Source organism: Battus philenor, unplaced genomic scaffold, assembly GCF_028537555.1.
Source record: "Battus philenor isolate CCGP_79_NKW_IND1 unplaced genomic scaffold, ilBatPhil1.0.hap1 SCAF_26, whole genome shotgun sequence".
Classification (NCBI taxonomy): domain Eukaryota; kingdom Metazoa; phylum Arthropoda; class Insecta; order Lepidoptera; family Papilionidae; genus Battus; species Battus philenor.
The window spans coordinates 3,287,817-3,313,899 of NW_027181689.1; the positions used below are offsets into that span (position 1 = coordinate 3,287,817).

At 31.2% G+C, this 26,083-nt stretch overlaps 1 protein-coding gene across 1 annotated transcript in view; it reads right to left on the bottom strand.

Annotated features, from left to right (window-relative positions):
• The window catches only part of dati (datilografo), a 100,248-nt gene that overhangs the window by 39,206 nt on the left and 34,959 nt on the right, over window positions 1-26,083 (bottom strand). The window lies entirely within an intron of this gene.

The window sequence follows — 26,083 nt, forward strand, 5'->3', positions numbered from 1 at the left end:
TTTTCGAAGTAATAGTAATGTTCCGTTAAATAGTTTTCTAGATAATTCGACAGTACAACTAATCGAGCTACAAACAGTTGTTATGATATATACAAACTACGATGAAAAATTTAGCCAAAAACTACACATAATTCTTAAGATTAAGATGAAATATTTTTTTTTAATTTATCGAGTTTAAAACTTTAAAAAGTTATAGTACTATTTACGTAATTAAGCTTTCGTCGTCGTCACTTCAGGCTATAGACGCCCACTGAAAAGCAAGGACCTCTCCCAAAAATATCTATGAGGAAATAAACCATAATTACCACGCTTGGTAGACGGGTTAGCAACCAGTGTGGTATTATTATAGTAGTAGGTATTATTGTACGCAAAAGATACTGATGCTCATCCTCTGGTGGCTTGTTTTTTGGCAATCCTATTTATTGCACAAAGTGTGAATTATATAAGACTGTACATTGGGAATTGAACCCGCGACCTACAATCACAAGCCTGAGGGTTCGATGCTGATAAATCTTAATTGATATTAAACGTAAAAGGTAAACAACAATTGTCAGATGTTAATTAATATAATTATACCAACAAACTCACTTATTGGGATAATCTAAGTTAAGTGCTACCAGCATTGGAATACTTTCTTCAACTTAAAATGTAAGATTAAATAAAATCCTAATGAACATGTATATGTTGGAGGTAGGTGCGAGGGATGTAACAGCTAAATTTCTATCCTATTAAGAAGGCGCATCAAGAATATCTGCTCATTTATAGAACGGAATTACAAATATAATCAGAAGTAAGATTTCGAATTTAGGTAGCCTATTTAGTGAACGCCAATGCATTGCTAGAAGACCTCTTTATACTTGCAACGTGGGTCGTTGTTCCGTACCCAGCCTATGTCCCTACAACGAGATGGATCCAGCACCCGCACGCAATCCATTGAATGCTGAGCTTGATTCCTTTACTTATGTTACTATCTACTTTGGATAATTCATATTGTTAATTTCCTTTCGTCTCGATACAACAAAAGCCCAATTTGATTGGAATTGGAGTAAGATTAATTTGCCACACAACAGTATTTTTCGACATAAAGGTTTACAAGTGCCACTAACCCGAAAACAGCTCACAACGAATTCAGACGGAGACAATTTTATGATAAATAACTATATAAAATATAACATTGTATCCAGCATTTGATATGACACATCGGACAGTAGGGTAAGACTTATGAGCGATCAGCTAAGTTCGATTTTACGGGTTATTTTTATCGTTAATCGAGATAGAAAAAGACAATGCTTTAAAAAATTAAACTAGGTCGAATATTTGGATTTTATTTTCAAAGTGCCATATAATGGCGGATACAACACAATTATTATTTTTTATCATCTAATACTGGCTAGGGTGAGTAGGCTCTCCATTAGGTGTATCGACAATATAGTTAAGGTTGTGGTCAGTAGCTGCATGTGGGCAAAGTAAAACCGGTCATAGTGGCGATATTTGGGATAAGCCTTTGCCTTGCAGTGGGCGTTTATAGACCGACATGATGAAGTCTAGCTAATAAGATGCTTCTGTAATAAGGATCTGTACTTTAAACTTAACTGTCATTACATAAGTGATGTAAGATCCATTACAAGTACCTTGAAGGTAAAATATTTGCGAAAAGATCAAAGTAGCGTAGATAACACAATCCCGCAAATAAACTTCGTTGTTAATCTAACAGAAAAACACGTTAGAAGTGACAGTACATAAAGCCGTTTCACACAGGCCCACGCGCGATATCGCCAGCCCTCGCGGCGGTCGGTACGTGTGTAATCCACATTATATGTGCTAGATGGTGTTAAGTTTCGCGCCGGGCGTCCTATAATTTCGCCATGGTAAAGAAATTGCTTTCAAACCGTAAGTCAGATAAGGTGGAATTATAGGGACTTAATATTATTTATCGCATTAACGTTACATTTTCGATATACGGCCGGCGCGAATGCCTGCATGCGATGTTTGAGTTTTTGATAGTTTTCGGTTCTTGTTAGTGCTGTACATTTATATTGGTAACATTTTCTTGAAATCGGTACTATGTGATCTTCCACTAACGATGCCTTACGAAGCTCACAATCTCTTAATTTACAGACCCTTTGCCAAAGATTCCTCCATAAAACCAAATCAGGAAAAAGGACATTCGAACAGATGGCACAAAAACTTAGTCTCTTATTTCTGACCTCATTGGCAAGCTCAAATTAGCTCAACGAACTATAGAGATTAAGCTCAGGATTTCAATACGAGATTGAATTATGAATGAGAAGGTTCATAGACGAACAGATAGCCGCTATAGCCTTAAGGTTCTGGAAAAATACAGGGCGGTTAGCTCAATGTACGAGGTCTACTCATGATGTCGATAGATGCCCTTGTCAAGCTTGTCGAAAGACATAGCTTGCTGTCGATCCTATTGCATAGGTCTGGTAAGAAAACAAGCAAGTTTATAAAATAAGAAGTATCAATCGGAAAAGAAATAATAATTAAATATATAAAGAGTGATTGTAAAGTTAGAAAAGAAATAAATTAAACTAGATAATAAATCCAGTGATAATGTACTATGATAATATACAAACTGTGGTAGATGAGAGATGAAAAGCGATGTTTGAAAGGAACACAGAAGAACAATAAAAGGGATTAAGAAGTATGAAAGAAGAAAGTAAAATAAAAATATTTAAGCAAATAAAGTATCTATCTCATATGTAGGGGAAACGAGAAGTACCCAAAAACAGAGGCGATAAAGTAACCGATTGTATTGGAAATTTTTAAGTGCAGACTTTGTTTAGTTCTACAGCTGTTCTACGCTGCAATGATGATGATGTACTATTTTAACTTTTAATAGAATATATATAATGCTTAGTAATATATGAGATCTTTGTACCAAATAAAAAAAAAAACAATCTCTCGTCATCGGGAACAATTATTCTATCAGTCAATTTTTTTGTTTAGTTTTTATCCGTTTGCCATGATAATATTAATGATATAGAAATATCTGGAATATTTTAAATGTTTGTATTTCCTGTATTCACCTACTAGTATGACTATAGTATAGGCCTATGCCATGCAAACACCATCATCATCTTTTCAACCCTAGAACGTCCAATACTGGACATAAGCCGGGGAGCCTCATCTCTCCCATACATTTCCAATATTACCTATTTTATTAATTGCTATTTCCTGTATTCACCTACTAGTATGACTATGTAATATCTGCTGTGATTAAACAATTACAAATAAATATATAACTTTTTTTTTAATATGACGTTTTAATACTAGGAAAAAATTGTCTCATTCGTTCATTATAATGTATTGGTTAAACTTGATTATTTGTAAACCCGATATGTCCAGTTCTATGCGTTTATTAACTATAAATAGATTGTATAAATTCTGATATATATAGTAGTCGTATACGGCTTGTCATTTGCGTATAATTTAATCTTAGCGCGATCTGGAATCCGCGTAGTTTATATACACCCGTGTATTTATTGAAAACCCTTCGGTCTGTGCGATTGCAAAGAAACTGCTTTGGGCACGCAACTGTACATCGATGGCAAAAAAAACTGCACGCTACAATAACAATAAATAATTAAAAACCATTTTTAAATACATATCGTGAAAATATTTACATTATTTTGGAAGCTACAAATCAAACATTTATGTAATTTACATTCTTAAATCTGCCAGACACGAATAGTTTAATAAGTTGTCTCGTACAAGCAATATTTTAAGTTATTACAAGCATTTTGTTTGCTGTATTTATAAGAAATATTAATTATTAAAACGATATGTAAGTTTTACAGTTTACATCTGACCTTTAAAATAAATATCTTTAAGACTAAAATGTTACGCATTGAACGGCTGCCGTAAAAAGTATACATTTTAGATTCGTTAGGTTATTCATGCTTGACACGAACAGGTTATTAATATAAAAGATTATTGTTTATGTAATAAGAAATTATGTAAAATAAAAAAATGTTTATCAATAAAGCAATATAGTTGCGAAGGATCATAAAGACAACGTTATTTGTAACTATAAAAGTTACCACAAAAAAACTCGTCTGATTTTACTGCGGAATATTCTCAGAACAGATGGCGTTTGGAACTTTTGTATCCTTATCTTAGAGGATGCCATTATAGAGGAGAATTGGATTCTAGTTTCTATTAAATTGGCCTCTTTTAGCATTCTTCTCATAGTAAAATAAAATTAGTCACAGAAAATGATTACATCCAGATAATAAAATATAGTAATGAATATTGAACCACAAAAAACTGATGGTGACTGAAAAAGTCACATCAGATCATCATGATTATCATTTCAGCCGAAGAGGGTCCACAGCTGGGCATATGCCTGCCCCAATAGATTTTAATAAGGACCAGTTGTAAGACGATAGACGGAGATGTTGGATGCAGGCCGCTTAAAGACTGGTTTATTGAAAAGTGTGGCCTAAAGTGGACACCTACAGCTGATAAGTGATAATGATTCATCCAATCAGTTAAAAAAAATAGTTATCTATGGTGTTCTAATAACTGTGACTAAACACGTATAGTATGTATACTATTCTTAATTTAAAAAAACAGTGTTACCTCTGAAAAATATCTCGAATTAGGAGCCATGTTATAAGTCCACATGTTAAACAGCATTTCATTTGAAATCTCACAAACCGCACACGCGCGCCGACAGATACGTCCCGAAACATAATAAAATGGGAAGGATAAATATTAACAGAATTAATTATTGAAAAATAACATTATTATCAGTAGCGTTTAGAAATAATTAAGTTTATTTTTCAGTGAGACAACAGGAAAAAACAACCGAGATTTAAACAGCGGTGGATTATTACATGCTATATGCTAGATGCTACCGACGAATTTAACCTGTTAATTGTTAATAATTTTAACATTTTCCTGCTAAGCTGCTATCGCTTCCTGTTATTAAACATATTTATATTCGTTATGGATTATGATCCTAGATGCGAAGTCTCTACAACAACCACAATTTCACTAAAATAACCACAAACGTTACGTTTTAAAACTCACTTAAGTAAAACTGTTTAATAAATTTTTCCAGTACAAAAACATTTTTTGCTAACAATAGTTATAACTAGCAGTGTTGTAAAGTTAATACAAGAAAAATAATCTATTGGTGTACAGGAGACATCCACATATACTCATCACGATATGTCTGAATCCATAAAGTTTAAAAATTTCAAATTTGGAAGAAACGTTTCTTTTATCAAGTTAAGAGCTGATCTTAATCTAATAACGAGTTTTATAAAATTTCATCCACAATAAGGATTGAGAGGGCTGATAATTAGGCACCTAGACAATAACATTTAATATTTCTCCACATAGTTTTGACCACTCGAAGCGGGTGGGAGACTTTATAAAGATATATACAAATGGAATATTTATCTTTAAGTACCTTTGGATAGAGAATATCTCAACATCAATCACAGCCAAAGATTGGTATATAAAACTATGTAATAGTAGAAGTTCTCAAAATAAAGGATACCAATAATTCTTAAAGACATACTTTACGTGATTTTTAGATCGAATTTAAATTGATTATAGCAGTATATATCATGTAACGGAATATCGCTGGGAAATATCGCGGAAAGTCACTGAATGATGGTAGCGTAAGAAAGATCATCGTTGCTATCTTTGGGGGAGGTCGTGGGCGTCTGGCGGGCGTAGGCGATGGTAAATAAAACTTTTTTTATAACTAGTCGTTGTCGGCAACATACTAAAATATCAAACTCATTTTATTGAATTATATTAGAATTTAGAATATCATTTGATAGATAGTTAGTATACTACTAAATAAATACTAAAAATTTGTTAACATCTCTATTTCTGAATAGTATTATGTAAATTAAAATTTTAAATAATGTTATAAAAAAATTAAGTAAATAATTATATGTATTGGTCCGGTTATATTGCCCTCAAGTGTAAACCTTTCACGCGTGTTAGAAAGTGGAACTAGTCGTTTCGAACACGCAACGAAGAAATTGCAAAGAATTTATGCTTTTGATACGGCATGACGGCGGGGTCTAAGGTTTTAGTCCCGGAAGGCTTACGATCACGAGTATTGCTCGTCGATCAAATATGGACATATGTCGGGCTGGACACATTTCATTTCAAATTAGACGTCTATACTTAAATTTAAAAGGATTAATTAATAATAATATGACATAAACGTTTAATTATTTTCTATACGTTTTCGTAAGTCCTGGATACAGGCTGGTTAAAGCTGGTCTTATTAAAAATAAATTAAAGAGGCTAATGTCCAGCAAAAAAAGGTTCTATAGCTGAAATGATTTTGAACTGAATTTATACAAACGAAAATAACCGACATAGTCCAGGGTCAAGGTTAGTTGACGGAAGACGCTGTATGTAGAACTACCAACCGATGATATTCAAAATCCAGGAACCTATGCCATGCAAACACCATCATCATCTTTTCAACCTTTCTAGGGTTACCCGTCCAATTCTTGACATAAGACGGGGATCCTATCCCACTATCCATTTTCAATATTACCTATTACATTAATTGCCATTATTATTAACAAGGCTGTGAAGCAACAAAAAGACATTAAGTTTGTAAATAAATCGAAATCAATAAAAAAGTTCTGTCAATATAAAACGAATGTTTGCACATATTACAAAATTTTTAATTAATATTATTCGTTATTAAAATAATACGTGATAAGTTTGCACAGTTCAAAAATAGAACAAAAAAAAGAAGGAAAAAAGTCGAGTTGGCATCGCCGCTGAACGGAACACGTCCGCGCAACCCCTCTGGCTGTAATTAGCAATATAAAAAATGAAACGCTTTAGAGAAATAAAAAAGTGAATGAAAAATGCATAGTCCATAATTTTTCCTTAAATTGTTCCGGGAGAGGCCATTATCGCTCTATTAAGAAATATTACTCCAACCCTTTTATAAAAGATTTAACGTGATAAAGTAAGCGACATTTAAATGTAAAGAATAGTAAATAAAGTATTATATTATTATACTGATAGTGATTATTATCAACGTCGTCATCATCGTCGACCTCACCTATGTTCGTCGTTCGACCTAGGTGGCGGCCTACCAACGCCGCAATAGTACTAGGTAATATTTAATTTGTCATTAAATGAACGCATTATTAATTTAAATTTGGAATGTAAAAATATATCAAATATCCAGATACATAAATAGCCAAATATACATAACATAACACTTAGATTTTATTGCAATTAAAGATATAAATCAATGGTAGGACGATACACCGGAAGACTGTTTTATAAAGTTTTAGCACTACAGGTATGTACATACAGGGTGATTGATTATATGTGCGAAAGCTTTAAAAGGATAAATCTAAAATGTTTCCAATCAACATTTATAAAGCGGTTACTCTGAAATATGTTACATTAATTTATTTTTTCCACTGGAATGGGAGAGATCAATAAGTTCTGTCAATATGTCAAGCAAGAATAGGTATCCAATAATAGTCAATCTTAATACGTTTTAATCAGAATTTCGGAAAAAAAAATTATAATATAGTTTATTATTGAGTTATTTATTATTTGTAAAACAAGCAATGTTTAGATAGGGAGTACCAAGCATTATTTATTAGAAAATGAGCTATACATTCATCACTTTCAAACTTTTACGCCTATAAACAATCATACTGTATATATCGAACAGATTTTTATTATATGTATAACTAAAATTATATTGATATTGTTTAATGTATATTTTATAACCTATCCCTAAAACATTTTTACCTATTGACTTTCTTATAAATTTAATATCTGGTATAAACGAATAGACATTTTAGTAACCATAAATATAAATAAAATGTTTGAATGTCTTGTCAAACAGGCCACAGATGATAAATTCAATATTATATCAATTTGTATAGCATAATATAGCAATATAGCTTTATTAAAAATACACGTGATTGCCCCACGAGTAAATGCTCAATAACCCGTAACATGGGCATGCAGGAATAACTAACACAATAATGTTTGAGGTTAGACTTCAATGGACTTTTCTAGCTTAGTCTTCGTTATAGTTTTAAAATGGCGGCCGAAGGGCGGAGTTTAACGCATAAATAGCTTTAAGCCCCGTCATCCAAGCTTTATTATTTTTCCATATAAAACATTCTATTTATAAATTATATGAAACATATTACCTACAGAATATTTATAATAAAATATTCATTATGCTTTTAATATAATAACAATATTAAATTTATTTATTTAAATAAAGAACGCTTCTAATGAAATATTGACATACGATGCTACTACTTTTTATTTGTTTATTTACAAGGTTCAACGTCACACCGACAAACAATAGATGTATTCAAAATAGTTTTAAAAGTTCTAATAAATACTTTTTCTCTCAACACATAGGTTTTTAACAAAAATAAAAAAAAATAAACGAAATTTAAAGAGAGCAAGTTCACGTCCCAGTTTTTTTGGCGCGAGATTAAACATCCATAAAAAGAGCGGTAAAAAATCGAGACGCTGCCACAGATTATAAATAAACTTGGCCCAAAAAAAGAATCGAGTCAAGTTCGCGATATTGTGCTGCGAAAAACAAAGACGATATAGACATTATTAAAAAATTAAACACATCGATTTTGAATGATTTTCTGCATAAAAATAAGACTATAGCAGTTAATTATAAAATTGATTTTAGTTTTACTTTACTCAAATTTATTAAGCTCTGTGTTTATTTCTTATTGTCTCTTATTGCAGAAAACAATTCAGAAAAAGAAAAATCTGTTAATTAGTTGTTGAAAATAGCTGATTGTCGCTTATAATCTGTTAATCTATTCTCGCTCTTCGTTTACCAATTACTTCTATTGCTGTTCTCTTAAACCTGCCTCTCTACTCTGGGCGTAGTTGTAATTATGAAGTGAAGCGTCTCCTTAATCATATCTTTTTTATAGGTTTCATTTCATTAGGTAGGCTGTTGTTTTACTACCAGTTGCCAAGACTCTGACACTAAGACAACAATCCTCATGTGAAAGTCTTGGAATGCTCCTGTTGTTGAATGTTGCTCTTCATTCACAGGGTCTATTTTTCTCGTTTGCGTATTTTCTCTCTAATATTATACGAAAGAGACATATTATATTTAAATATCGAATCATCCAATTTATTTTTTTAAATAATTTAATCTAAAGTAATCGGCACAGCCCAGTGGATTAAGTTGGCCATACATCGCGCGGAACAGGTAGTCAGTAGCTTAGTACATCCACCAGAACAGACCACCTTGTCACGGCAGTCAGAAGATACTAGATGCAGCGCGCTTCCAACCAGTCCTTTTATTAATTTATGGAGGAGATTTACATCTAGCAGTGACCTTAGGTGGGAATAATCAAAATGATACGGAAATTTTTAATTGTTTATGGTTCCTTGATATTTTTTATTCTGTCTTAGAAACAACCGCTGTCGCTTCTAGTAAATATTGTAACTAAATAACCAAATCGACCAGCGATGTCTACACCTAATAAGTCTTTTCTAAGTTATATATTACTTCATTTATATACCGTAATAATCGATAATATTTTAATAAATCAATTATTAATTCAATTATATAATTATACCTTATCAGATACTGTCTGTGCGAAAAGTCATTGCCATTGCAAAGTTTCTCACGCAAATGCAAATGCAGTCCGTCAAGTGTTCAAAGTGTTTTATTAAATAAGCTCCAGCTGTAACAGGTGTCAAAGTGACAATTAGCAACTTATCACTTCCCGTTTACATGGTTATTTTGTGACGAACTGTATCATTAAAAAAAAGGGTCCGAATTCCCGTCATTATACGTGGACGTGTAAAGTAAAACATTTTTATCGAGTAATTTTGACAATAAGATTAAAATATTACAATTTTTTTAATTTCGTATACCGATGGCTCATACATATATATATATACTTTTTCGTAATTATACTTTATGTTTAACATGTACTATTCATAAATCATTATTAATAGTTTTAAAGTGTCGTATTTAGAATATTTGTAAGCGCTTCTGGATTGTCTTTTTAATATAACTGAATATCTTAATTATATAAAAATATTTTAAGAGACAATGTAACATAGTTTAAATTTGAGAATAACTCCAAAAAAAACTCAATCAATTTCATTGTGTGCACTTCTCATATCAGAACGCGCTTGGAACTTTTGTGTTTATTTTGAATGAAGTCATTATAGACTAGCTCAATTTAATACTAATTTTCATAAAATAGTTCACAAAATCTCCTTATAATACACTACTAATAACTATCATTGAAAAGTGGAAAATGAAGCGATTAATTTTAACCATTTATTGAGATAAAGAATAGATAACATTTTATTCGCAATTGTTTTCATCGAGGAAACAATAAAATACGACTTTTTAAAAACAAATATGTAAACAAACCTTTCACGTCGTGACATAAAAAAAATAGTTAACGTTATTAAAAAGTAATTGTTTATAATAGATATTTAAAAAAAAAACTAATCTACATATCCACTGAACACTTATAGAACTGGTTACCGCTATAGTAAAAGGCGCTGTTAATTGAAGTGGCAATGGTCCGGACTCGGTAGAACCGATAACCGTTGTGGGAGAAAGCTTCTCCAGTGACAAACATGTTCTTCGTGCAGTTTAGGATGACACACTAGATAGGGCGAACGGTAATTGATCAACATGTGTTGCATGCTCGTGTCTTTGATATATATTTCATAATGAATTAAATTTTAGTTTTAAAATCAACAATCGACGTTAAAGACAGGACGGTCAGTCTCCGAAATTCTCTAAAGTAGTCTAAGTTAGATAAAACTTTTTTGGTTCAGAACCTATACTCATAACAAAAATTAATCTGCAAAATCCAATTATACATTTTTCTTAATATATGTATAAATTATTATTCGAGTTTATTTTACTATTTTAATTTGATACAAATTATTTTAATTGTGCAACATAGTCAAATATAGTTACTTTAGTATGTTATAGTCCAGTAAAGGACTAATACTTGCGAACGTAGGTCGCCAAGTTCGATTTCACAGGATACAATCTTATATAATTCACACTGTGTGCATTAATTTTATAGGGTTGCCACCGCTCATAAACAAGTTTCCAGAGGATTGACACCAACGGCCTATGTGTACCATAATACAACACTGCTTTTGCTAACCCGCGTGCCAATTGTGGTATGGTATATCCTCCCATAGATATCTTTGGGGGCCTATACCTTGGGGTGGGCATCTATGGGCTGTAACGACGACGTCGATGACTTATTTATATATTTAAAAAAAAATTGTGTATTGAGTGCCATAAATCTTCTTGTTCGTTTATTTTTGATGATTTCAACGAATATAGTATAGTGTGCTAGAAAGAAATGTTAATAAGAGATTGCCGAATGTCAAAAATGTCGTCAACATCAAGGAAAAGTCCCGACTATTTCGACCACGTGGTGGTACTTATTAATAACATTTTTAAACAAAGCACTTGTCGATGCAAGGCTAACATTACTCATCCGATACAGTATCGCGTCTTTTCTTTATTTAAAACCAACCTTGGTGTTTAAAAACGTAAACAACGAGTGATACTGCGATCGTAATGTACGTGAATTTCCCTTTCTCACAAGCGTTTTTATTACGAAGTTTTATTGTATATATTACATTGAAACAATCCAAATGTTCTATGCATATATCAGGAAGTGGAAATCCTATAATTGACATTTTGATAATGATGACGTATAAACTAAATTAATAAAATAAATAAATTTCGGTACTGCACTATGAATATAGCTTAAGCATTTCGAAATTACGACTTTAATAACTAATTTCCTTACCACAATTTTGTGTTTTATTAAATAATTTATATTATTTACCTACCCCCAAAATATACAAGCGACCATCCAGCCGTGGATGTCCTGCGGCTAAAATGATGACGAATAAAAAACTAAAATCGTCATTTCTTTAATATAAAATATATAATACCACAAGGGTTCTAAATATGACCTAAATTAAAAAGACAAACCATAACACTGGAACTACAAGGCTGGATGACAGCAAACATTGATTTTATAAAAATAGATTAGCGAAGTGTATTGTTGATGCGGTCATAAAAACATATTTTATAACTATAACTCTAGTAGACGCAAAACTTTGCCAAAATTTTTTTTGGCAAGTTAAAAGCCACCAACAATGGATTTTACGAGATAACACCTATAAATTGCAGTGTAGCCCACGCGACGCGCGAGAACATCTAGTTTATATATTTCTTACCTTTTTGTATGTTAACTAAATTATTTTGAAAATAGAATAAGAAAGAATGTTTGTTTAAAGGCAAAGGTTCAAATATTTTAACGGCCAAATAAAACGTACATGCGTTACAATAACAAATCATTGCATTATTTAAGATTGTTTCCAACGTATTCTGTAACAGCTTGTTGTTTCATCAAATAAATCTTATTTACATGCTTTTCTTATCACAGGGAGCCTTGCATTGGCCTTGGAAAAAGAACGAGTTTATTCAAACATTTATCGCGACGGCTGTTTGATGTAATGATTTGTTATAATAAAAGATGGCGGATGAAAATGGCGGGAAGCGAGCTGTCATCGTGCCGTGTATTAAAACTGCGTTCGCTATGACGTAATACCTTTTTAAAAATGTTTCCAGTAATCTGATAACTTATCTGGTATTTGTTAGCGATAATATAGTATTTTTAACCCGTTTATTTATTGATACATCGTTTAGTATGAAAACTATTTTTATATCTATTCAACATTTACGTGAAAAAGCATAATAAAAATAGTTTAGTACATTTAAATACTAGTAATTGTACAAGTTATTCTGAAGACTTTATTTTTGCAAGCTACACATATGTAAAAGTAGGTTGTGATGTGTTGTAAAGAATGGGACTAAACTTTACCGGATCTTAAAAATAAATTAATATGAACCTAAGAAAAGACCAACCATTATTGAATAACATACACATCATTGTTTATTTTTATTCCTTTATGTATCAAAATTGAAGCATTGTTACAGTATCCGCCACTTGATTATCTTTACGGGAGACCTATGCCTTGCAGTAGGCGTCTATGGGCTAAATCAACGTAATAATACGAATTTTGAAAACGATCTTTCTTACTATATTTTCTTTATCCATTATTTCTGGAACCATTTATTTTTAAAGAGGGTGTAACATACATTTAGCGACCGCAAATGAGTTGTACATTCAATCATTTGAAGGTTTTGCACCTATAATTAATCCGATAAAGGATTTTCATTTCACTTAATACTCTTTAATTGTACATGCTGGAAAATATATACATAGTTGCATAATAGAAAAGAAAATGTAGAATGGGCGGTTTTATCACACTAGGCAATTTCTTCTAGACATCCATAGTATGGAAATAGAAGAGGGATATGTACCGGGTAGTTAACGTCTTGTTTTGTTAAGAACTAAGTTTTATTGTAATTCTAATGTTATAGAAACGATTATTAATATTATTAAGAAGTATATTAAGACATTCTAGGATTATAGATAAACATAAATTGTTGAATATCAAGGCGGTTAATACAATAGTAAATCGGTGTGCCTAACATGGGTAAAATAGACATAATTTAAGTACGCTAGGAATGTAGGCTAGATTGAGCAGAATACGGAATGTGCGAGCGAGACGGCGTAGTCTAGTTTAGATATCGCCGTCTCGATCTACCGCCTACGGGGAGCCATGCTTTAGACTTCCTACTTAGAAAAAAGCAAGCAGTATTCGCTAAATCTAATTAATTCAACTTCTACATATTCTATTTTTAAAATATTGATATTTTAATGCCATTTCTTTTTGAAATATATTTTCTGATTTCTCCTTTTTTATATATATTAAAGATTACCTCTAGAAAATCTTTGACTTGAATTAATTCAAAAAGTAAATACATTTACTTTATAAAATATTTTAAATATCTGACTTTTAAATAAATTGCAAATCTTTGATTTACATATATTAATCAAAAATATTTATGAAAAAAAATAATTATTTCAGACACATATTGTTTATTGTAATGCTTTTTTAATACACAACTTTATTAGTTATAATTTCTGGTGCATTAATAATTAATAAATAAAACTGTTATTTATCTATCGTCATTGTGCGCAATGAAAATTGTAATTATTTTTCTACAAAGAACTTCTGCAAAGTATTAGGAGATTAATTATTTATTATCTACTTTAATACAATAAAAAATTAAAACGATTAATATTTTTATTTTTTATTTTTTTTAATGTGGTTTTATCAAGTCAAGCAGAAATCCAATTTAAAGTTATAGCTTTAGACAAATGTTTAGCTCATTTCTTTAAGGTCTTAAATCGTTACACCTATGTACAATTAACCTGTATAAAGATAATTCTGAAATATTTTACATCAATTTATTTCTATTAAGATACGACAGGCGACTTTTTGGGCAGTACGATTTGAAGGAACAGATAATAAACTACTATTAATTTGTATATATGAGCACTTTCTTATAATATTATCATTTCGTTATTTATTTATTTTTTAATATATACTGTACATTATGTGAAGGAAAATGAGATATATATTCACCCCAAGCTTTTACACCTATAACTAATCAACCCCTGTATGTAAATATATATATGTATATATATATATATGGATTGAGATACGATAGCAATGCATGTATAAGAACTGGACTCGAAACATATTTGATCACCTGTAATCCGCATTAGAGAGTGGACTACGCTCCATCCGATTGCTATGCAAGATTGCCTAGGTTTGTATTTGTTTAGTTTAATTAATAATTATAATTTAAGCGGAATTATTGAGGACAAATGTAACAACACAATGTCTTCAAGTACATATACGTTTGGACAAAGTTAGAAGTAATAAAAAAATACGTGATAAACTAAATAGTGTAATGATTTTGCAAGCAGCTGTGATATTAAATCTATTTTTTTTTTCTCCGAAATGTGATAACGAAAGAAGATTCTAGATACAGTTTCTTGTGACTTATTGTTACTTTTGTGTGTGTTTCAACGTTTATGATCAAAAAGAGTCCCGTTAGAAGGTTTTATGTTAAATAAATTAATTTTACTTTTATCTTTAAGCTTTAGTACTTGCTTCTCAAACCTATTACTTTAACAATCTAGATATTTCCAACTGTGTACTGACTCATCATGATATATCAGGAACCATAAGCCTTAGAAATTGAGTTAAAATATTTATTTTTGTTAAATAGAGATCAGCTAAGAACGGAATTTAAGGAATTCTGCCAAGAAACATGTTTTGAGACGTTCCGTAAAAATTGCATTTTTCAAACTATAGCTTTTGTTTTAAACGCTTTTGGCTAGAATTTTTTATTCGACGTCGTCGTCGTTTCAGTCTATTGATGCCCACTGCAAATCATGGGCCTTCTCCAAAAATATCTATGAGGATCTATATCCAGAGGACGCTACTGTTCATCCTCTGGAAACTTAATTATGCGCAGATGTGTGAATTATATAAGAGAGTATCGCGGGAGTCGAAACCGCGACCTACGCAAGATCGCTGACCTGCTCTTGATATTTATATTTTTGGGCACGTTAAAAATTATCTAGAAAAGGTTTTATTAAAATATGGGTGTATTTTAAGGCTGTACCTACAACGTGAAAGAAGCTGGGGATAGCTAGTTATGTTATAAAGACGACATTATTAAAAATAACACTGGACAAGAGGAACGTAAATTAAAGGAAAATTCTTCTTTTTTGGTTAGCTTGTAATCTGCGAATAACAATACATTATTGCATTTCTTTTATTTCAAGTGTAAAGAGTCATAGGAAAGGAATTTCTTTCTCGTATAATCTTCGAGCAAAACTCCCAGAGAGAGCTCGGGAGAGAATAAAAAGTGTAATAAACGCGGGCAAAGCGTTCCGACACTGACCTATGTCAACAAAGTGTGCATGTGTGTGTGTCGCTGCGGTGTGCGTGTAGAGTTGCGAAATGCGTGGCGCTGATAAGTGGAGAAATAGAAATAATATGTAAAAAAAATAATATTCGTTAAAAAATAATACAAGTGAACAGAGCAGAGAAAAACTTATTCAAAATTAAGTAAAACTTAACACAAGCCTGTTTTTTACACTAGATAAAACTAACCATCCTGTGATTCACACTTGGAATATATTATAAAAGTTAAGTAAAAACTTAATTTACTTTTATATCGTTTCAACTGATTTCTACTTATGGATTGACATATCCTGCTAAAGCAGTACAACCAACAATTAAAGCAATGGAAATGACAAACTGGCACTGAATTAGATGTTACTGTGATAAGTAATAAAGTAAGTAGGTACTGGACCTTGTAAAAAGTAGTCCAGAGTAAAAGCATCTTTAGTTAACTTTACAATTGTTGACGCCTACTGCAATCATCTATCCCTTTCATTTTCATACAAAAGAGCGATTGTAAGGGCGCGATATGAACTCTTTTTAGCAAAAATTCACTCGAAAAAGGGAACCTTCAGTAAAGTGAAAAGTGATAAAAAGACTATTTTAGATTTTTTTGGAATTTAAAGTATTTTTTACTGTTAATGTAGACTCTAAAACATTTGAAACTCCTCTTTGAATCGAGCTTGTAGCGGCTATGACAACGCGTTCAGATAACCTCATTCCTTTGCGTGATATCACTCACACATGCACATACACACTAATACAAGACGGCACACACACTGTAACAACACGTACGCACTTTAAAAATTATCACAAGACACATTTTGATGACTCAGTACAACAAACCACGACAGTTTTATAAGGTAAAATTAAAAATAAATTGAAAATACTGGCATAACAAAATATTTACAACACAAAAACACATTTAAAAAAGATCAGAAAAAAAAACAAATAAATTAAAATAAAAACTGTTTCTATTACGCTTGTGTAACACACACACACACATGAGTCAACAATAAAAATTTATATGTGTGGTCTACTACAGCGACTAAGTTAATTGTATCAAACACAAAACAGTTCATACAAATTTGAGTCTAAAACATAAGTGGCAGAGTTCAAAATACAATAAATTTTGATGAAGAATGCATACGAAATCATTTGGCTTGCGGTACAAGTCGACGATGATGCAATATCGGACAATGTTTTATCGGAGAAATGACTGCGTGGTGTGCATTTTTATTACGTTATGCAATTTTGTTTCTAGCGTAGTATGGGATAGGTCCTTATTCGAACCGATATCGCTGATTGAGGCAGAATTAAACGACCATCTAATAATGTACTATAATATATAATGTATCTAGTTTAGTTCTTGTCAATTGTTTATACAAATGTTTATACACACTACCCAAAAATCAATGGATTCACTAATAATACATAAAGTAATGATATTATAGCAATATAAATCTTTTTTCAAATTCATATTAATACATATTAAAATAAGTCATTATTTATTATCTATCTCTGCAAACTGTACGGACAGAAATTCCCAATCGCATTCCACTAGAAAAAAATAATGTAACATAACAGAACGGTCATTTTATACAGGCAGGAAATGGGTGTAAATTTTATAATTTTTTTTCACAAAATTTTTATTTTTTTTTTCACCCTGTATATATGATGTGGTATTAAAATTACAAAGTGATACATAAAGTGTATGCTACAAATACTGCTGTGTCCAGGATTTAGTTTTAAAATAATACTGTAGATAATGTTTATTTTAATGTCATTTACTATTCGTTCTAGATAATTAGTGTTTTAAGTACTAAAATTACAAAGTATTTGGTCAAAGGCCAGCGTGGTTTTGACATGAATATTAAATCATTAGTTTCAAGATTTTCTAGTCATAAGTACTGTATATAGGCATCTTTCGTTTTAATGTCACATAATATTTATTCAACAAATAATTAGTATTTTTAATATTAAAATTTCTTTTTCATAGTTATCTATAAAAAAGAATATACAAATAAATATTATTAATATTGGTGCTCAAGATTTTGTGTTAAAAACTTACACAGATTATACAATAGCAATAAAAGCTTTTGCCAGTAAATTTTTGTTTAATATAGTATTTACTTACAAGCAAATGTTATTTCGTCTCATTAATATTATTGTTCAGTAATATAGATTTAATATAAGTGTCGAAGATTATAACATAATGAAAACGGGTCAAGCGAAGCATACACAGTAGTAGTAGCCATGCGGTTTAGAATTGAGACTTGGGACCGCTGGTTCGATTCCCGGGATACAGTGATATATAATTCATACTTTGTGCATTAATTATATAGGATTGCTAATGTTCACTAACAAGTTTCTAGAGGATCGGCAGCAGCGTTCTGCGTACCATAATCCCGCACTGCGATTATGGTATATTCCCCCATAGATATGTCTAGGCATATGCCTTGCTATAGGCGTCTACATACATATCTAATGATTTCTATGTAATAATTGCAAATATAGTTGCAAGGTAGAAGTATTCTATAATGCATTACTTGTAATATTTAAGGCTTTCTTAATCAACTCTGTTTAAAGCAATGCTACCAATACTAAAAATACTTGCTTAAATTTAATATTTAAGATATGTTTATACACATAATTGTTATTTCGAATTTTGTACTATCAACAATATCAGGTTTACTGGATGCTTACAAAACGGTTCTATTGGAAAAGCTATGGGAAAGTCATGTGGTCAGAAGTAGACATCCGACGGTTAAAATGATGAAGAATGAAGAGTGTAAATTATAAAATTAGAATGAAAACAAGGAGAGGCGACATAAATCTGATCGAAGCGACCCTGAACTTTGCAATAATGAATCGTTCACGTAGAGTAAACATCTCGGTCCTTAAAAATAAAGGGCGAACGCACCTTCAGGGCTACTAGATAAGAAAAACAAAGACGCAGTGATAACAGCGGTAGGTATTGCATCGACGCACAGTACAATGCCCCTTGATCTGATACTGTATTTATTTTTACTCCGGCACTTTCTTATGATCCTACAGAAACATCGCCACTTCAAGATTCATCTTTATTACTTATAGAACTACTTATAACAATTGTAATGCTTAGTATTGTTTGTATTCTAGGACACATAACTTGATTTTGGTATATATATAAAATTATCTGATATGTTATTCTAGTAATTTGGCTGTATTAGTACTGATGCAAAAATGTTACGTTTAATAATATCTATACTGTTTATTCCACACGTTTTGTAACCTATAACCTTCTGTGAGTACGTTGAATCGTTACAGTAAAAAGTATCGATTTTTGTTAATTATTCTATTTTTATTAAACAGTATTACATCTAGATATTTATTCTGGAGATTTAGATATATTATATATCGATCTTTTGCCACTGTAGAAATATCATTTATTTCACTTTATAGACGTCCACTGCAAGGCACAAGACTCCCCCAATGATATCTATGGGGGTATACCATAATCGACACGCTTGGCAGACAGGTTGGCAATCGCAGTTTGGTATTATGGTACGCAGACTACGCTGCTATCCATCTTCTGTAAAATTATTTGTGAACAGTGGCAATCCTATAATACATTTATGCAAATAATTTGAGTTACAATGTTAATCCTGAGAATCGAACTTGCGATTTATAATCGTACGTCTTAGTTCTCTATCACTGAGCTACCACTGCTCAACGATCAGCTCTTTTAAATTACTTTACGGTTGTTAAAGTCGTCGGAAGAAGCTGAATACAGGATGCTCCCTGCAGGTTCTATTATAAATCTGTAGGAGAGGCTTATGGCCAGCTGTGGGTATCCTACAACAGAAATGATGACGATATTGATGATTTATACTGCCTTATTAAGGCAGCCGTACGATAAGTATTATATTATTCTACACATGTATTTGGAGCTACAAATTCATTTTTGTTTCTATCACGAATAAATAAGTAAACTAAATTAATAAGTTTTTTATATTCAAGTATTTATTAGTATACCAGCAAATGTTTTATCTAAGCCATGTCGTATAGATTATCCACCGTATTATGTTCCCGTGGTATATCATGTCAGAGTATTAGCCAATATCTTTTTTCCTTCCACTCGTCCTGGCCGAGGCGCATTGTAATTTTAAAACAAAGTTACGTTCATACAGTATTCATGCGCGAGCGCAGGTCACGATCAAAGCCGACGAACTTGCATTTTTACATCGATTACGTTACACTACAGGGCGATGCGCAACATCGGCGCCCAGAGGTGGACATAATTTTCCTAGTTTTTTTAAAGGATCGATCTTTTGATTCTGCGATTGAGAGAAATTACATAATATCTTCGACCTAATATCTTTTATCATTCTTTAAACACTAACAAAATTTTAAATTTATCTTTTGTCTCTCTATTCCTTGTCTTCTCTCTAATATCAACTATTAATGCTTGTCTATTTTGTCTATTAGTCCTTTAGTTATCACATTATAATAACAAAACTATCGTGTATTAATCGATTCACCTTTTTTCCAATTTCATTTTTGATCAGAAACTGCATATTCGTAAGCCTATTTTACTCCTTTGTTGTTATTGTTTTGGTTTGTTCTAAATAAATACGTTCATCAATGTTGGACAATAAAATGTTAATAAATATATACCCAATGAAGATATAAAAGAACAGAAGTAAAATGGTTGCTTTATATGTTTATCATTTCTCACTAGTGTAAGTCCAGAGAAGAATCTAGAAGAGTCCATTTGATAGTCATCAAATTGATCTCTCAATTTAAAATAAAATTGTAATGGTTCAAACCGCGTCATGATTTACATAGAGTCAAAAATATATAATATAGTATTGAAAATAAAAAAAGGTTTCTTTCCTTAATTTTAAAACTAGAATTAAAATTATGTTATTAAATAAATTTTAATGTTGTTATTAAATAAGGTTATAATAAGGTTTCTTTCCTTAATTTTAAAACTAAAATTAAAATTATGTTATTAAATAAATTTTAATATAACAAAGTTATTTCAATGAACGAAATGTGTGAAATTTGGTTTGTTGATACATTTGCATGATTGATATTAAAACATACACTTCAAATATTGTTATATTTAGTTTTGTGGATCTGTTGTGTTTCTGACCAGTTCAGAGATGATGATTTCAAAATGCGTATAAATGTCTACCTGAATAACGATATTTTAAGTTTGAATTTTGATCCTTTCCTTCAAGTTAAGAACATTCAGTAGCTGTATATCCATTTTAACACCTCAACGTCGCACTTCGGATTAAAATTTTTGAAAAGTTTCAAGTAGTCGTGCCTAAGGACATTGTGTGCAAATTATTTATTCATGTGACAGTTATTTTTGGAACTAAATGAATCAGTAATAAGCATACACGTAGTTTATTTAGTTTTACACAAAGAACTTCGTTTATGTGTTAACAAAATGTGCCGGAAATGCATAAATTATTTGGAATATAAACAATTTAATTAATCAAGAGCAGGATATATATTTTATTGCGTATTTTATTTATAATACGATAGTGTTCTAGGTATGTTATTTATAGTAATGTACTTGTTTAAGTCAAACGAAGAATCCTAGAAGAGCCTAAATTAATAGAATCTAGAATCAGATTCAACACCTTCGTAAAGGAGCCTTTAAAGTTCCAAATACGCCCAGATCTGAGAGTAGATCACTTTTACAATGTTTTTATTACAGTAGTATTATAGAGAAATCCATTATCAAGTTTTATCAAAAATCCTAACGCGTTCTGATCTGAGAAACGCCCAAAACAAATTCCGGCAGGTTTTTTTAATGATCGCATTTACAATTTCTTTAATACGGGAGTAGAGTAATTAATTCACAATCACTTTACCACCTAGAAATATATTAAATAAGTCTAAAGTTTAGGGAATAATCAGATGATCTCTAGTTAATGTTACTTAAATATATTTTATTTCTCAACTTCAAACCCTATAAATTGCTTCAAAGAGGAAGATAATGCAATAAAAGCGCAGTATCTGTCGATGGCAGTCCACGTGTTTGGCCATAATAAAAATAAAATGGAGTCTGCGCAAAACGAGAGAAGAGGTCGCTCACCTCCCTAACCTAAGTCAAGAGTTTGTCCGTACGCATCACTCACACACGCGAGTTAGTAGGTCGCTACGTGTGTACGCGACGCGCTCACGCACACACGCGCCCAACGCCCACATTCAAAGCCGACGCGTGCGCAACGAGTTTAGACAAACGGAAGAAATATTATTCTCTTTTTAGGTTGAGCTTTCGCGAATCCTATTCTTGGTTTAGTTAAATAAAAAAGATAATATCTCATTAATACGCTCGCTTGGATAGTTAGCAGCGTTCAGTCTCTAAAGTAGGAAGGTGCCCCAATTAGAAAGAGAAAGGAAACGAGTGGTTTGTGTTACATAGGTACGTACGTATCGAAAAATTGTTATATTCGCGAAAACTGATACCGTAAGCTTCTGCGTGCATTGCTCTCTTCGTGTTTTTAAACTGCGTACGTGTGTGCGTGCGGAGTCTTGACCTACGACAACAACGTGTCTGTGTGCGTAGAGTCGAGTTACATAACTTATTTTTTTGTGTTCACTTCGATTTGTTATAACGTTCATTGAGTCATTAAAATACATATGGATATATTACACGGATTTACATTCTTTTTAAACGTCAAACAACATAGGTATATACGTTTATATGTTCCTTAGTTTGCATTAAAGTTACACATAATGTACTTAATATAATTAACAATTATATACGCAAAGGGAGCGATTTATAACGATGACATTATTTTATTTATAATATGATGACCTTAAATGCCGAGCCTTGAGAAATGAACTGACAGACAAAAGAAGTTTATTTTTAAAATACGAACAAAGTGCGCAATACGTTGTCAGTTATAAGTATAAAATGTAACTTTCTCCTTGTTGCGATATAATACGGTAACATATTAAAAAAATATAACAAATGCTTAGTTTAAAATGAAAAAATATTAATATATGACGAAAAAAAAAAAACGATTACAAATCGTTGGTGGAACCATGACGAAATCTTTGTCTTTTCGGTTGAAAATTAAAAAAAAATCAAAATGTGTGTTTTTCATTAATATTAATGAATGCATTTCTTAAATATTGGCCGTCGTACAATGTCCAATATTGCATGTTTTTGAGTAATAGTTTAAAATATTTTTTTTTAACGTTCTAAAAATATATGATTTATCATATAATAAAACGACACGCGAAACTATATGTGTGTTATTTATACGTATATATGTGTGTTATTTATACGTTTATGTTAATTTGATTTTCCATATTTTGTATATTTCTTTTTTTTGTCTTATAACATTAAATATTTACAACCAGTCACAGGGTTATTAATTATACATATAAAAGTTTTAAAGTTTTGAATGTATCCCTCATCTGCCCTTTACGCCTATTTACAGTCACTCTGTATAAAGTAGATATTGAAATACTTATTTCTTCTATTGAAATACGACAGGCAAATAACTTCTAGTATTAAAAAGTTAGATAGTAAACAATATACAATTTGATTATCAATAAGAATTTTGGAAACACTTTTTCGTATCATATTATCACAACGTTGTTTATTACGGTGGAAGCCACTGATTTTTGGTTAAATTTATAGCAAATAAGCTATACATAAACCCGTTTAAAGCCTTTACACATGTAACTAATGATCCCGCGTGTTGTTTTAACTTAATTAAAAAAAATACTGTGTAAACTTGAAAGTATTGATTAGAGTTTTATTTTTTTAAGTGATGAAATTAATTTTGTCATCACCGTTTTTTGTATTCGTTTTATTTTTCACGTGAATTACGTATTAGATGCTTCATAATTTTTTTTTTAAATTTGAACATAGATTATTGTGTCAATATATTATTATGTCAATATATATACAACCTATTCTTTACACAAGTCAAAGAAGCCATATGAAGTTGTAGAAAATGTTATTTAAAAATAATGAATTGTTTTGATAATTTATTCAAGATGTGTAAATATACATCATTTGAATGTTCCTAAATCTACTGATGCAAGTCGCTTACGTAATTTGTCTTACTTATGCATTTTTCATATCTAAAAACGATATTCAACATATAATTTAGCGAAACGCGGGAATAAATTGCGCCAAAATTTATTATAGTTAATCTGTGGTACATCTATTTCTAAAAGCATAAATTAAAATTAATTACTAACACAGTTTATATATATTTTATTCTTATTGACAAAATGTTTAAATTTGGAAGACAAGTATTTATTAAGTTATGTAAAATTTAATAACCGCTGTCTCATTTGAGAACGTAAAGATTATCCATTGATTGCAAAAATATGCAAATGCCATGGCATTTAGCATGCTGCCGTATTCTGATCACTTTCTCTACATTGCTTAAGAATATAATCTAACACTGCAATATTGTTTTATTTTCAAAATAAACTAACACTCGTTTACTATTGACCTATTTAAAATACTTATAGAATGTATTAATAATATAAGTAGTATAAAATGAATCAGAGAATAGGTGATATAAAAAAAAATCGTACAAAACCTGCATCGATATTCCACCGAAACAATTTCCGAACGAACTCTATTAATGTCACGCATCTCACTCGTTTAGAACTCGTAACACTTCACTTATACTTCGTTAAAAAAACGGCACAAGATCCCTTCGCACCAGTTCAGAAACTTTCTTATTACGTCACATTCGTAATGATGTTATTATATGTAAAATTAGTTTCAAGGACGCGTTTTAACTGCGCGAAAGCTGCCGGCAACAAAAAATGTGTCTGTTTTCGTCAAAATGTATTTTTCAAATGTCAGAGTGGTGCAAAAAATGGCTGTGCTCGAGACGTGGGTCGTAGGCGTTCTGTTTATAAGTACTATAGTTGTGGACTCGCAAGTACCATCGTAATGCACTTATGTGTGTACTCGCTAACTTTTTTTTATTATAGCCGGCTATATCCGCGAGGTTCCTTAGTTTGAGGCTCGCGCGTTGCGTCAACTCCATATCTCTTGATACTATTGTTTCGAAATTGTGCCCCGAAGAATTATAACTATTAACAAACGTTGTCTTTTTTATTTATAACCGTCTAGCTGGATCATGTAATATCTCACGTCTTTATAATATTTATAAATGTTAAGCACTATGAAAGACATTAAGAATTAAATATACAATATTAACTCATACATTCAGCGCTTGTGTTTATTACAAATGTAATGAGCATTAATTGAATAAATATTTTGATTAAAGAGTGACTAAGAGGAAAAATTTAATATGATTTAGGTACTTGACCATATCTTAAATATTAAGTGTGTGTGTATATGTATATATAGAAATATTTATATCTCGACTGTATGGATTGTATGACGGCTTCTGGAAGGTAGAATCCCATCTAGATGATGAGATTTCTCCGCTTTATTTTTATTTCCTTCTATATCATTGTCATCATTTCAGACGTAGAATATTCTTTGCTGGACTATATCCATGTATCTCCTTAACAGATTTCCAGTAGGATCCAGGGTCTTCCGAAGACGCTTCTTAATGGTTCCATAGGAAATTGATAATGTGCCTATCAGCCGCCTACGTTCTATGAATTTATAATTATGTATAAATAGTGTATATATAGATTACGCTTCCCCGTAGGTATATTATTAAATAAATAACAACGTATCGTGAAGTCTGTTTAAAAATGCATATAAATTTTTTGCAGTACGTACGGCGATTATTTAAATAAATTTTCGTAAACACGTGCTTGGGGCTTTAAACGAATATTTACGGTGTTTTAACTTTGTTGCTTAATGATCCGTTACAATATTAGCAGATATAAATATCGAAAATAGCTGTGACTGTTATAAATATTAATAGAAGTTATTAATATAGCTTGAGGACGAAACTAAACAATGTTTAAAATTTTAAAAGTATCAAGACACATGTTCGCGCTGTAAAGATAGCCTGAGTGTAAAAGAGATGGACGTATAGTAGTTTTTCATCGCTACTCTCACTGACGTGAGTTTTTTTGAGTTCTTGTGTTGCCGTATATGTCGATGCTTTCTTATAAAACTATTTTATTCCATAGGTTTTAGATTCGCGGTGATCCTTGATATTTTAAAATA